Source organism: Pantherophis guttatus, chromosome 18 (assembly GCF_059756535.1).
Source record: "Pantherophis guttatus breed Tessera chromosome 18, ASM5975653v1, whole genome shotgun sequence".
Lineage (NCBI taxonomy): Eukaryota > Metazoa > Chordata > Lepidosauria > Squamata > Colubridae > Pantherophis > Pantherophis guttatus.
The window spans coordinates 6,826,003-6,841,545 of record NC_142080.1 but is presented as its reverse complement, the minus strand read 5'-3'; the positions used below and the strand labels follow the sequence as shown (position 1 = coordinate 6,841,545).

General features: G+C 43.0%; 1 long non-coding RNA gene across 1 annotated transcript in view; it reads left to right on the top strand.

Moving 5' to 3' along the window:
- The window catches only part of LOC148111529 (uncharacterized), a 115,387-nt gene that overhangs the window by 779 nt on the left and 99,065 nt on the right, over nucleotides 1–15,543 (top strand). The gene's annotated exons all lie outside the window — the stretch shown is intronic.

Here is a 15,543-nt window from a genome sequence, read left to right as displayed (position 1 = left end):
TCAAATTTATATTTTGTATAAAATGGTTTGCCGTGAATGCGACTGCTTGAGGGCTCTTGGATTGGAGCTGAAAGGCGAAAGGGAGCAGAATGCCCCCTCCCACATGTTGGGATAGACCAGGTGTCTTGATAGAAAAACTTAATATATATATTAAGTGCTTATATAACATATATATAAACGTCACCAAGACACTTCCAATTTTACGTGGGAGAAGACCCGAATAACCAAAGACCTACATATATATACACCCCCCCCCACACCCCCACACCCCCCCACCATGTTTTTCCAAAAATAAGACCCTGCCTTATATTTTTTTGAACCCGAAAATAAGTGCTTGGCCTTATTTTCAGGGAGGTCTTATTATTTTGGGGTGCATGGAGGAAACCAGAGGAAATGGGGCGGCGGATGAAATGCATTTAAATATTTTTGGGGAGGACTTATTTTCGGGGGGGGGACTTACTTTAGTGCATGCGCTCAAAAACCCGATTAGGCTTATTATCAGGGATGTTTTATTTTCGGGAAAATAGGGTAGTTTTCATTCCCCTTCTTTTTCTCTTTTTTTTCTTAGTTTCTACCTTTTACTGGCTTATATGATTTCAGTGTATTGAAAAATTGATATTGAGAGATTGATACTTATACATATATATGTATCACCCGGACTCCACCCCGAATTAAGGGATTATAAGGGTGGTAACAGGGGAGTTATGTCTGTGAGTGTGTAATATTGTTATATATAAATATATATTGTAAATTATACACACACACACACACACACACACACACGTGTGTGTATAATAAATATAATTTATTAGATTTGTGTGCCACCCACCTTCTCTAGAAGCGAGTGTGTGTTTTTGTGTGCAGACACACAGAGTCTATGGCAAACCTAGACAGCATGCTAAAAAGCAGAGACATCCCCTGCCAACAAAAGTGCGTATAGTCAAGGCTATGGTTTTCCCAGTTGCAATGGACGGCTGTGAAAGTTGGAGCATAAGGAAGGCTGAGAAGGCCAAAGAATGGAGGCCTTTGAACTCTGGTGCTGGAGAAGACTCCTACGAGTCCCTTGGGCTGCAAGGCCATCCAACCGGTCAGTCCTAGAGGAGATCAACCCTGACTGCTCTTTAGAAGGCCAGATCCTGAAGAGGAAACTCAAATCCTTTGGCCACCTAAGGAGAAGGAAGGAAGGACTCCCTGGAGAACAGCCGAATGCTGGGAACGACGGAGGGCAAAAGGAGAAGAAGGGGACGGCAGAGAAGGAGGTGGCTGGATGGAGTCACTGAAGCAATCGGCGTGAGCTTAAATGGACTCCAGAGGATGGTAGAGGACAGGAAGGCCTGGAGGAACATGGTCCATGGGGTCACGATGGGTCGGACACCACTTCGCACCTCACAACAACAACTTTCTACCTCTTTTTTTCTAACCCCTAATCCAACAATTCCCATATTGAGAAGTATTATGCATTTTACCCTTTACTGTTTAAGCACATATAGTACCCTGTTTCCCCAAAAATAAGACATCCCCTGATAATAAGCCCAATCATAGAGCCCAATCATAGAGCCTTGGTAGTACAGTGGTTTAAAGCACCCTGTTATTAACACAGCTGCCTGCAATTACTGCAGGTTCAAATCTTACCAGGCTCAAGGTTGACTCAGCCTTCCATCCTTTCAAAGGTAGGTTAAATGAGGACCCAGTTTGTGGGGGCAATAAGCTGACTTTGTATAAATATACAAAAGTACGAAGGCTATTGCTTAACGCATTGTAAGCCGCCCTGAGTCTCCGGAGAAGGGCGGCATATAAATCAAATTAAAAAAAAAAATCAGGCTTTTAGCCAGAAACCCGGCCAGAAACAGCTCCCAAATTGGCCCAAAATGGCCAAAAAACAGGCATGTGCACACCAGCCAGCTGGTTTTCGGGTTTCTGGTGCTCCAGCGCACGCACATGCCACACGCATTCATGGGGGTTCCTGTTTGGGCACTGGGTGCCAAAAAGGTTGGCCATCACCGGCCTACAATATATCGGAGTGGCTTGAGAAGCTGTGATTGAAAACAAAACCAAGCATTATCTTAAAAGTTTGTGCGCTGGCGCTTGCAGTGGCAGGAATTTTTTACTGCAGTTCAGCCCTCCAGGCTCTTCTGGTTATTATCAACATTACAAAATGTGCCTTGTGTCGGTTAGGAGTGAATCACACGGTGGAGAAGTGTTTGTGCTTTGTGCAAGAGCTGCATTTAGTTGCGTGCCTGATGCCACTCTGGTTCATGTCTTTTAACTACCGCTTGTATTTTTGCAAACACGTCTGACGCTTCGGTTTGAGGACGTTCGAAGGGGAAGTGAGGTACAGGTGGAGGATTTTAATTTGAGGACAGCACAGGTAACGCTGTACTGATTACAAGCCCACGAATGAATGATAATGAACGAGGAACAAAAAAGAAATCACAGTGTAGAGAGAAAGGAAATGACCTCGCGGGAAATAAAGAAAGATTTGATTTCACAAATAAATGTCGGGTGGTAGGATTGGAGACAGCGATGGTGAAATTCGGGAAAACATTTTCGGCTGCAAAAAAACCCCAAATCTGTTTAATGTTTTGTCTTCGTGCCTTCTTGCAGGTAATCCTCCTTACTTAACAACCATTCATTTAGTGACCGTTCGAAGTTACAAGGGTACTGAAAAAAAGCGATTTACGGCCATTTTTCACACATCCCACGTGGTCGCGGGATCAAAATCCAGACGCTTAGCAACCCGGCGTGTACAGGTAGTCCTCGACTTACGACGGTTCGTTTAGTGACCGTTCAAAGTTACAAGGGTACTGAAAAAAAGCGACTTATGGCCATTTTTTCGCACATCCCACATGGTCGCGGGATCAAAATCCAGACACTTGTCAACTTATTCTAAAACACTAATTTTAGAACTAATAAAAGTTGTAGCTCAGGTTTGAACTGGGAAGTCCTTGCCTCTCTCTGAGCTTCCACAATACGTGGCCAGACCAACAGTAACTGTAGTTTCACCTGGAAAACTGAGCATCCTAGACTGAGCAAGCAAGCTAAATCCAAAACTGCTAGTAAATTGTGTAAAAATCTATATTATAGTGTGCACCGGAGATAAATTCTTTTGTGTGTCCAATCACACTTGACCAATAAAGAATCCTATTCAGTTCCGTTCCACTTGGCACTCAGACAGATCTGCTATCCACAGGTACATAGAGAGAAACGTTTCCTCCATCCTTCAGTAGAGACAATAAACAAGCTGAAAAGGAAACGAAAACACCGGGAAGGATGCATCCATCAGCAATCAACAGCCAGATAAGCAGGGCTTAATACCAGACAAATAATCAAGCAGTTATAACAATACCCTAATCAAGGAACTATCAACTCTGACAAACAAACAAGCAGTAAATGACAGTCTAATCAAGGAACTACCAAGGAAAAACACCACACCTCCCACCAACACATGAAGCTATTGTATATAAACAGAGAGCAACCCCCCTTCCTTCTAGCACTGATGATGTTACCTAGTTGGGTCATGAAACGTTTACAAGAAAGCCACCAAGTGCTCAGAGAGCACCAAGGGCCCCACAGTTTTAAGTACTAATAAACGAACTCGTACTTAGTCCAACGAAGGATGCAATTTAGTTAAAACAGCACGGAACAGATAAGTCGCGATGAATCATATAGATAACACTTATTATCTGCTGGGCCCAAGGTTCATTTTAGTCACAGCTCACTATGAAACGGCTGATATTGATACACCTTATAGGACGTTGCTATGGAAAGGTAAACTTTGAGGGGAATTTTTCCACTTTTGTAGAAAAAGCCACAAAACAATTGCGCGAAATTGACTTCAGGTCGTCCTTGACTTGATTCTGTTATTTTATTTTATTTCTTTTAATTTTCAGTCCTTCTCCAATCATTTCAGGCCAGCCTTGTTTTCTTACGGCAAAGAATACTTCAGCGAATTTTTTTCCCGGCGTTCACCCACCACAAAACCTTCTGGCTGGAATAAATGTTTTGACGGCTGACTTAAATCCCTCTTCACTTTTGGTCAGAAACGTCCAATTTTCGGCCATGAGGTGGCACCAGAATTCATCCGCTCCGTTTTCCTTTTCAACAAAACTTTGAAGTTCTCGAAAGTTGAAGAAATATCTCGAGCGTTGTTTTCTAATTTAAGACGAAGCCTCCTCCTCCTCTTCCTCCTCCTCCTCCTCTCTGCAGAGCCCTGCAGTCAAATATTTTCTTTTTTCCCCTTTTTTTTCCCTCTCTCCTCATATTCTCCAGCGCCTTAACTCTACAAGGAAGCTCCCTAATCTTATCTAGTGTGTCTAATCCAAGACCAATCTTGGAATGCATGAAACAGCTGCAGGAAGGGGCATTGGCTGGCCGGGCCGGTGTTTTGGTGCCCTTCCCTGCCGAATGAGTTGAAAGATCTCCTAGCTACAGATGAAATATTATTTGTGTTATTGTTCTTCGGTCGCTAAGTTGGGTTTGACTCCTCGCGATCTGCTGGTCCCAGATTCATATCCCTCGCCTCGATGACGCTATCTGCCCATCTCATCCTCCGCCGTCCCCTTCTCCTGTTGCCTTCCATCTTTCCAAACATCGGGATCTTTTCCAACAACTTCTCGTTTAGGTGCCCAAAGTATTTGAGCTTCGGCTTTTGGGATCTCTCCTTCCAAAGGACCCGCCAGGATTTGATTTCCTTTCGGGATGATCGACTGCTCGGATCTCCTCGCGGTGCCAAGGGACTTCCCGAAGTCTTCTCCGGCAACTCTGGCCTAATTCTCCCTTTTAAAATTTTAAATCGTTTGATTTGTTTTATAAATTGGGTGTTTTAAATTTGTTTTTCGGCCCAAATATTTAATAATTTTAATGGACTTTTAATGTTTGTATTATCTGTATTTTACCTTGGCTGTTCACTGCCCTGAGTCCTCCGGGAGTAGGGCGGTATAGAAATTTGATAATAGATAAATAAAAATAAACCCAAATTCGAAAGCAGTTGCAGGCCGCCCTCGAAGGACGGCCACAGTTCAGCCCCCCAAATTTCTGTTGCTAAGCGAGAACGGTTGTGAAGTGAGCTTGGTCCCATGTTTACGACCTTGCTTGCCATCGTCGTTCAGCGAAACGCTGCAGTTGTTCAATTGGTCACGCGCAGAGGTGGGATTAAAATGATTTAACAATCGGTTCTCTGCCCTAATGACTGGCTGGGTGGGCGTGGCCATGGTGGGCGTGGCCAGGGGTGTGACAGGCAGCACTCAGCTTCCTGCAACCCCCCCCAGGAGCAAAAATGGGCAGCGGGGGGGATGCATCCCCTCCCACACCCTGTATTGGGCCTAGTAGTGTTCCCTGCAGCCTCCTGGGAGCAAAAACGGGCTGCGGGGGTGGGGTGGGGTGGAGGAGCCAGCCAGCAATTTTAACTACCGGTTTTCCCGAACCGGCTGAATCCCGCTGTTGTGAAGTCACTCTGGCTTCCTCATTGACTTTGCTTGTCAGAAGGTCGTATAACAATGTTATACCCAGATGATACATGGATTGATTAAAAAATGTACAGGAATACTAGAGGAATAATAGTAAAGTAAAAAAATGAAATTGGAAATGAAGGCGTATGTAAATAGAAATCGGGTCTGCTGGAAATACCATCTCAGATTGAATTAAAAAAGGAAGCAACAAAGGAATGGAAAAGAAGGGAGGAGTAGAGAGGGGGAAAGTAGAGGAGTTGGGAGGGGAGAAGAAGAGAAAAGAAGAATGGGAAAAGGAGAGGAAGAAGGAAGAGGAAAGAAGAGCAGGAGAGAGGATAAGAAGGGGAGGAAGAAGAGAGGAGAGGGGAAAGAGGAAAGGAAGTAGGAAAGGAAAGGAGAGGAGGAAGGAGGAAAGAAGAAAGGAAGGAGGAGAAAGAAGGGAAGGGAAAAAGGAAAGGCTGTAGTAAAACAAAAGAAAGTAATGGTAAAAGAGCAGACCCGAACAAATAATTAATTAATTACCTAGTGGGAGTTAAAGAAGAAGATGAAGGAACAATGGATGAGGATGGATAAAAGACTTTACATTTAAACATGTTGATGAAAAATAAAAATAAAAAACTTTTTTCAAAAAAAAAAAAGGTCGCAAAAGGGGATCGCGTGACCCCGGGACACTGCCACTGTCATAAATGCGAGTCGATTGCCAAGCGTCTAAATTTTGATTCCCCCGGGTCGTGGGGATGCCGCAAGAGTTGTAGGTGTGAAAAATGGCCGTTAAGTCGTTTTTTCCCCACACATTTCATTTTTTTTTCTTCCTTTGCCTTTTTTTTTTTTTCTTCTTCTTTTCTTTTCCTGCCTAACTCTTAGCCCCTGGGGAATTGCTTCCGGATTAACTTTGGTTTTCTGAATTGGTGTCCTTGGTGGAGCTGGCATCACCCGATGGAAATGTTCTTGCGTGGCACTTTTGGTAGCCTCCCCTTCGCCCCGCCTGGGTTTTCTGCAACCTGCCCAACCAGATCTTTTCAGACTTAAGGAGTTGCTGAGTAGGAATCGTATTGACTTTGTTGGCTTGTTAAGGTGTAAACTTAGAAATGCCTTAATTCAGTAACCAGGTAGAAAATGTACTGCATTAAGCAAACCCAGTCATTCGTTTTCAAACCAGTAATAAAGCCCTAATATTTTTATTACGATATTAATACCGTGTTTCCCCAAAAATAAGACCCTGTCTTATATTTTTATGAACCCTGAAATAAGCGCTTGGCCTTATTGCCATGCACTTAAAACTCCGACTGGGCTTATTATCAGGGGGTGTCTTATTTGGGGGGAACTGGGTATCTGTATCTATCTATCATCTCTCTCTCATCTCTCCCTCTACCTATCTATCATCTTTCTTTCATCTATATCTATCTATCTATCTATCTATCTATCTATCTATCTATCTATCTATCTATCTATCAATTTATCTATCATCTATCATCTATCAATCTATCTATCATCTATCTATCATTTATCATCTATCTATCAATCTATCATCTATCTATCATTTATCATCTATCATCTATCAATCTATCATTTATCATCTATCATCTATCAATCTATCATCTATCATCTATCATCTATCATCTATCATCTATCTATCATCTATCATCTATCAATCTATCTATCATCTATCAATCTATCTATCATCTATCAATCTATCATCTATCTATCTATCATCTATCAATCTATCATCTATCAATCTATCTATCATCTATCATCTATCAATCTATCTATCATCTATCTATCTATCATCTATCATCTATCATCTATCAATCTATCATCTATCATCTATCTATCATCTATCATCTATCAATCTATCATCTATCATCTATCAATCTATCTATCAATCAATCTATCTATCTATCATCTATCATCTATCAATCTATCATCTATATCTCTCTATCATCTAGCAATCTATCATCTATCATCTATCAATCTATCATCTATCTATCTATCATCTATCAATCTATCATCTATCATCTATCTATCATCTATCAATCTATCTAGCTATCTATCTATCATCTCTCTCTCTATCATCTATCATCTATCATCTATCAATCTATCTATCTATCTATCTATCTATCTATCTATCTATCTATCTATCTATCTATCTATCTATCATCTATCTATCTACCGTGTTTCCCCGAAAATAAAACCCTGTCTCATTTTTTTTTTAACCCTGAAATAGGCGCATGGCCTTATTGCCACGCGCTCAAAAGCCCGTTTGGGCTTATTATCAGGGGAATGTCTTATTTTTGGGGAAACAGGGTATTATGATATAATGTTTTTTGTTATGTTACTGAGCCTGACTGGGTGGCTCAGTGGCTAAGACGCTGAGCTCGTTGATCAGTAAGTCCGGCAGTTCGTCGATTTGAATCCCTACTACAGGTTTGTGCGAGCAGGGGGTTGGATTAGATGACCTCGAAGGTCCCTTCCCACTCTGTTACTGTTCCAACTCTGTTACTGTTACTATTACTGTTATCGTGGGCTAACTTGGAAGACAACCTGAAATACTAAAAAATAGTTTTCCACCCTATTCTGGAGGGTAGAAGAAAGTTGGTTTAAAAACTAGGTTAAAAGCTGGTTAAAAGCAAGAATCAGACCCCACCCCTGCCTCTCTACCTCCGAGTCACTCCCAAATCAAAGTGCCCCCATCTATGGCAGTTTTCTCGGGGATGTTCTTTTAAATGTCCAAATATCCTGGGATTTCCTGGTGGTGTCTCATCCAGGACTAACCCTTTCTTCATTCTGGCTATTCTTCCATGCATAGCAAAGCTGCCCTCTCAATTGGAGAATTAATTTTGGCCTGGCCATCTCCAACTCTGATGCCTCTTCTTCCCGCTGCCTCCGTCATCCAAGACCTTTCCTGAAGCAGCTGCAAAGACGCCCAGCAAAATCTTGCCTAGCCAGGATCGGTGCAGAGTTTGTGAAACCATCATGGCCTGTCTTGGGGAAAGCTGCCTGCTACATTCCACGCTTCTTCTCACAGCAGTTAAGTCACAGCCATTCTGTTTCCAAAGAGTTGAGATTTCAACTCTTTGGAAACAGAGTCTATTTCTGGCCTATCGTCTTCGTTTAACGACCCCATCATCCCTCGCTGGATGGGCAACTGAATGGAGCTGAGTGTCTATTGGCCGGATGCCCTTCCTGTTGCCAATGCGGAGTTATATTCAGCAGATATATTCTCATTGTGTCCAGAGAGAGAAATATCTGCCTCTATTTATTTATTTTATTTTATTAGTCACATTTCTATGCCGCCCACTCTCCGAGGACTCTGGGCAGCTTACACCAAAGACAGTATACTAAATAGCATCTTGCCCCTCCTAACAATCTGGGTCCTCATTTTACCCACCTCGGAAGGATGGAAGGCTGAGTCAACCTTGAGCTGGTGAGATTTGATCCGCTGATCTGCTGAACTAGCAGTCAGCTGAAGTAGCTGCAGTACTGCAATCTAACCACTGCGCCACCTCGGCTACCTAGGATCGTATTCCTGGCCTATCCCATCTCCTAAAGATGCTGGCTCATAGGACGGGGAAATAAAATGTATTATTATTCTGTTTTGTTGTACGATCAACAAAACGTTTAGACTGGGCCTGGCATTTTTGTCCAGCTATTGAGTCTTTCCCAAAGACTTGGGATAGGCCGATGTGACTGTCTGATGAGGTTAGAGATATCATCGCAGGATGTCAGCTATCTGAGTCAAGCTGCCTTTTGCAATTGACCGATGGGGATTTTGTCAATGCCGATGGTGTGCAATTATTATTATTATTATTATTATTATTATTATTATTATTATTATTATTATTATTATTATTATTATTATTATTATTATTATTATTGTGGTTGGTTGCACAGTCAGCGAGATGTTTAGACTGGGTTAGGCATTTTTGTCCGGCTGTGAAGTCTTTCCCAAGGACCTGGAGTCGGCAGATATCGTTGGACAATGTTAAAATGTCTCTTCGCGTGATGTAAACCAAGTCAAAGTTGCCTTTTGCAATTGACCGATTGGGGATTTTGTCAATGCCGATAGAATTCTTATATGCTGGGCTGAATTTGGCTGGGGAACAGGGGCACGAGAATGCAAGGATCCATCTGCAGAGCCCTGCTGAACATAGAACGTAGGATCATAGGCCCGGAAGGGGCATCAGAGGACATCTAGTCCAACCTCTGCTCAAGACTTTACACCGTTCCGATCAAAAGATTGTGCAGTCTGCTTTTTTTAAAGCCTCCAGCGATGGAGCACCCACAATTCTGGGAGTTGAGCTATTTCGCCGATCAGTTGTTTTAAATTAAATACTAATTGAAATGGCTAAACAGACAGGCGGGTCCTTGACTTACGACAGCTCATTTAGTGACCGTTCAAAGTTGCAATGGCACTGAAAAAAAAAAGCGACTTACACCGTCGCAAAGGTTCACTTCACCACCCTGTGACTAACTGCAGCGATTCGCTTAACGGCGGTGGCGAGAAAGGTCGTAAAAATGGGGCCAAACTCCTTTCAGCGTCTCGCTTAGCGATGGAAACCCGGGGAATCAATTGCGGTCGAGGACTGCCTGCCTCCTGCACGTGAGCTGCTGGCAGGAAGGATGTTTGACAGATGTTTACAGATTAATAGAGTCGGAAGGGACCCCGTAGGGTCATCTAGTCCAACCCCCCGCCCAAGCAGGAGACCCTTTCTGACAGTTGGCAGTCCAATCTCTTCTTGAAAGTCTCAAGTGATGAACAGCCTAGATATAAAGCAAGATTAGCCCCCTCCCTCCTTCCCTCCTTCTCTCCCTCCCTTCCCCAAACACAAACACACAAACAGACTTCTCTTTATTTAATGAACCACAAATGTGGGTTAATTCCTTCTCCTTCCTCCTCCCTCAATTTGGAAAAAAACTGCAAATAAAAGAAGAAAAGGGCTTCAGCAAACATTGTTCTTTAATCTTCTCGGTTTATTTGCCAGCTTTTGCAACGGCTTGAAATCGAGGCGAGGCGAGTCCAGCTCGATAACCGGCTTGGGCAGTTAGAAGACTGAGCTTCCATTATTTTATTTTATTTTTATTTTATTTTTTTTAAAATGTTTTTAAAATTATTTTGGCAGCCAAAAACATCAAGCAGCATGCTTGGCCTCGGTGCAGAATAGCGCAAGGTGGCGCTTGGAGAAGGATCCAGGTACGAACTGTAAACAGGGCGGCACGGGTCAGCTCCAACGTTGCAGGAATGTGGACAAGCCTCCCTGTTTTTCTCAAAAGCATTTGGAGTCCAGGCTGCCCTCTGCCATGTCTTTTTTTTTTATAAATATACTTTTATTGTTTACATATAAATACATGGAATACAGCGTAATTGTCCTGGCGTTCCACTTGCCATGAAACAAAGGTAAAAACAAAATAACGTATATACTGTTTTAACTATCATTAAAGTGTTGTACCTTATGATTCGAGATGAACGTATCTTTTCTTTTATGTACACTGAGAGCGTATGCACCAAAGACAAATTCCTTGTGTGTCCAATCACACCTGGCCAATAAAGAATTCTATTCTATTCTATTCTATTCCATTCCATTCTAAATCTTATTCTATTCTATTCTATTCTATTCTATTCTATTCTATTCTATTCTATTCTATTCTATTCTATTCTATTCTATTCTATTCTATTCTATTCTATTCTGAATCCTATCCTATCCTATATTCTCTTCTCTTCTCTTCTCTTCTCTTCTCTTCTCTTCTCTTCTCTTCTCTTCTCTTCTCTTCTCTTCTCTTCTCTTCTCTTCTCTTCTCTTCTCTTCTCTTCAATTTGCACCAAAGACAAATTCCTTGTGTGTCCAATCTCACTTGGCCAATAAAGAATTCCAATTCCAATTCCAATTCTAAACAGTGCTAGTATTGTATAAGAGATGCCATGGCTCAGTGGCTAAGACGCTGAGCTTGTCGATCGAAAAGGCCAGCAGTTCAGCGGTTCGAATTCCTAGTGGCGCGTAACGGAGTGAGCTCTCGTGACTTGTCCCAGCTTCTGCCAACCTAGCAGTTTGAAAGCAAGTAAAAAAATAGGGACCCCCTTTGGTGGGAAGGAAACAGCGTTTTCCGTGCGCCTTTGGCGTTGAGTCATGCCAGCCACATGACCACGGAGACGTCTTCGGACAGCGCTGGCTCTTCGGCTTTGAAACGGAGATGAGCACCGCCCCCTAGAGTCGGGAACGACTAGCACATACGTGCGAGGGGAACCTTTACCTTTAGTGTTGGACAGTAATTTCTGACCATCATATTCCACTATGTCAACTTATCGATCATTCTAATACCTACATAATGCCTCTTTTCATGTCCACCTAACCTCATTCTTTCGCATTCCAACTTCTACCTCGTGTGTCTAACCATTGATGGAAACCATCTCCTGTAGCAGCGTATTCTGTATCTCCTTTATCTTTTATTCGTAGCGTTAACCTGTCCATTTCCACACAGAAATTTCTGCAGTTTCTGACCCCTTGCCAGTGCAATGCCCCCCGCCCTCCCCCAAAAGGAAGTTTTACTCTTTCTCTCTACAGATGTCCACGCTTTAGGAAATTCAAAGAGGGCCAAAGGACTAGGGGTGACGTGATAAGCGCCTTCCAATATTTGAGGGGCTGCCTTAAAGAAGAGGGAGTCAAGCTATTCTCCAATGCACCTGAGGGCAGGACAAGAAGCGATGGGTGGAAACTCATCAAGGAGAGAAGCAAGCTAGAACTAAGAAGAAATTTCCTGACAGTTAGAACAATTAACCAGTGGAACAACTTGCTACCAGAAGTTGTGGGTGCTCCATCACTGGAGGTTTTTAAGAAGAGACTGGACATCCATTTGTCTGAAACGGTACAAGGCCTCCTGCTTGAGCAGGGGGTTGGACTGGAAGACCTCCAGGGTCCCTCCCGACTCCATTTTTCTGTTAGCCTGTTAAATTCAAAGAGGGCCAAATAACTAGAGGGAAGTGACTTGATAGCAGTGTTCCAATATTTAAGGACCTGAAGGCAGGACAAGAAGCAACGGATGGAAACTAATCAAGGAGAGATCCAACTTAGAAAGAAGGAGAAATTTCCTGACAGTGGGGGACGATTAACCAGTGGAACAGCTTGCCACCAGAAGTTGTGGGTGCTCCAACGCTGGAAGTTTCCAAACAGATATTAGACAACCCTTTGTCCGGAACGGAATTAGGTCTCCCTCTCGAGCAGGAGGTTGGACTAGATGACTTCCAAGGCCCCTTTCAAGACTTGCGACTCGACGTGAAAAAGTGGAAAAACTCAAAACTTTTCGAACTGTGTCTGAAGTCACCCTGCTTGGAAAGGACAATTAGTTCTTTCTTAAGCACCCGGATTAAAGGCCCAGCTATCCTGTTTTGTTTTGTTCCTACTCCTTCATCCAGACAGGTCCCCTCCTCTACTCAGCCCCTACTACTACCCTCTTACAAATGTCCACTATATGAATGGCCGGAAGTGACTCATGAAGTCTGCAGCCTTGCTCTTTGTCCTGGTTTTTCTGTCTCGGATCCGACAGGGCTGCCTTCTCTCATCAGCTGTTGGTCCCTTCCCGAGATTAATTAGTTGGGCACGATTGATTTTTAAACGAGTTTTTTTTAATTGGGAAGCTAAGCAGTACGCCGAGGGTACCTTGCTTTTGAATGCTAAATGCATTTAAAATGCCGACCTGAAATAAGAACAATTTTCCTGTGTAAGGATCAAGCCTTTTGGTGATGCAGGATATGCTTTCAGGTCTACATCACTAGCCACAAGTGCGTGCACCCCGTGTTTTAAACGGAGGAAACTTGGATCCGAGTGCGAGGTCCGGCCCAGTCAAAACGCACACATTCACACACCCCAAAGCATAAACAAAGGCACGCCTTCCTTCGCGGGACAAACACGTCCCAAATTATGATAATCGCCCCCACCAAACACCTGGGTGTAACCTTCCACATAACTGTTTGCTCACCGGGGATCGTGCCTTCTCACATCCCCACCCGGTTTAATTCCTCCGCCGCCTTCTCCTTCTTCTTCTTCGGAAGAGGAATTTTGCAAAGCAAGCGGGCGAGGAGAGGATCAAAAGCAGGGAAGGTTCCCATCCAGCCTCCCAATTTAATATCCCTAGTAATTAGGGTCAGCGGCCAGACATCGACTGTCCTAGCAAGCATTGTGCTGAGTGGGAGACATAGCTAAGGTGGAACTCACGGCGACTTGAGGCCGGCCCTGTTGACAGCAATCCAATTAGAAGAAAAGTTGTGGTTAGGAGAACACTGTTCCTTCCATCTTGACAGTTTAAAAAAAAACAAGGCATTTTTATTTAAGTTTTATTTTGAGGTGCCTAGGTAGAGAAAAGAAAAGTTAGAAAAATAGAAAAAAGAAAGGAAAAACGGCAGAGAAGGGAGGAAGAAAAGAAAGACAATAGCTGCTAAGCAGATCACGAAAGAGCCTTTCGGTGCGGGTGAAGGAGGAGAGTGCAAAAGCTGGCTTAAAACTCCACATTACTAAGATCATGGCATCCGGCCCTCTCAATTTGGCCAACAAATATAGAAGTCAAACCGGAGTTTTTCTTATTGGGAATTATAGAAAGAAAATTAATAAGAAAGATAGAAATGATCTATTACTGCATATACTCACGGCGGCACGGATAGCCTTTGCTCAAAAATGGAAAGAGAAAGGTATTCCAACTGAAGAGGAAATATTACTGAAAATCTTTTTAACTGCGCAGAAATGGACAGATTCACTTTGGAACTCAAGGATAAAAGCGAAAAGAAGTACTACAAAATCCGGGAACAATTTTATGATTGGATAGATGACATGAGGGTAGCCAAGGCAAATGTACAGTGTTAGAATAAAATTATAGATGTTATTATAGATAAATGTATGTTTAGAGATGAATATAGAAATAAGGGAAAATTATTAATATTATTGGACTAGATGACCTCCAGGGTTCCTTCCAACCAGGGGTGGGGTTCTAAAATTTTTTACTACCGGTTCTGTGGGCGTGGCTTATTTTGTGGGCGTGGTTTGATGGTCATATGACAGTTCTTTAGGATTTAGCAGAGATACTGGTCTACCAGGCTTTTAACTGCTTGCAGAGCTGTACCAGTCTACCCATTTGTTTTTGGAGGCACTGGTTTACCCATTTGTTTTTTGGAGGCACCAGTCTACTCATTTGTTTTTTGGAGGCACCAGTCTACTCATTTGTTTTTTGGAGGCACCAGTCTACTCATTTGTTTTTTGGAGGCATCAGTCTACTCATTTGTTTTCTGGAGGCACTGGTCTACCCATTTGTTTTTTGGAGGCACCAGTCTACTCATTTGTTTTTTGGAGGCACTGGTCTACCCATTTGCTTTTGGAGGCACCAGTCTACTCATTTGTTTTTTGGAGGCACTGGTCTACCCATTTGTTTTTTGGAGGCAGCAGTCTACTCATTTGTTTTTTGGAGGCACCAGTCTACTCATTTGTTTTTTGGAGGCACCAGTCTACTCATTTGTTTTTTGGAGGCACCGGTCTACCCATTTGTTTTTTGGAGGCACCAGTCTACTCATTTGTTTTTTGGAGGCACTGGTCTACCCATTTGTTTTTTGGAGGCAGCAGTCTACTCATTTGTTTTTTGGAGGCACCAGTCTACTCATTTGTTTTTTGGAGGCACTGGTCTACCCATTTGTTTTTTGGAGGCAGCAGTCTACTCATTTGTTTTTTGGAGGCACCAGTCTACTCATTTGTTTTTTGGAGGCACCAGTCTACCCATTTGTTTTTTGGAGGCAGCAGTCTACTCATTTGTTTTTTGGAGGCAGCAGTCTACCCATTTGTTTTTGGGAGGCAGCAGTCTACTCATTTGTTTTTTGGAGGCACCAGTCTACTCATTTGTTTTTTGGAGGCACCAGTCTACCCATTTGTTTTTTGGAGGCACCAGTCTACTCATTTGTTTTTTGGAGGCACCAGTCTACCAGGCACTGGTCTACTCATTTATTTTTTGGAGGCATCGGTCTACTCATTTGTTTTTTGGAGGCGCCAGTCTACCAGGCACTGGTCTACTCATTTGTTTTTTGGAGGCACCAGTCTACCAGGCACTGGTCTACTCATTTGTTTTTTGG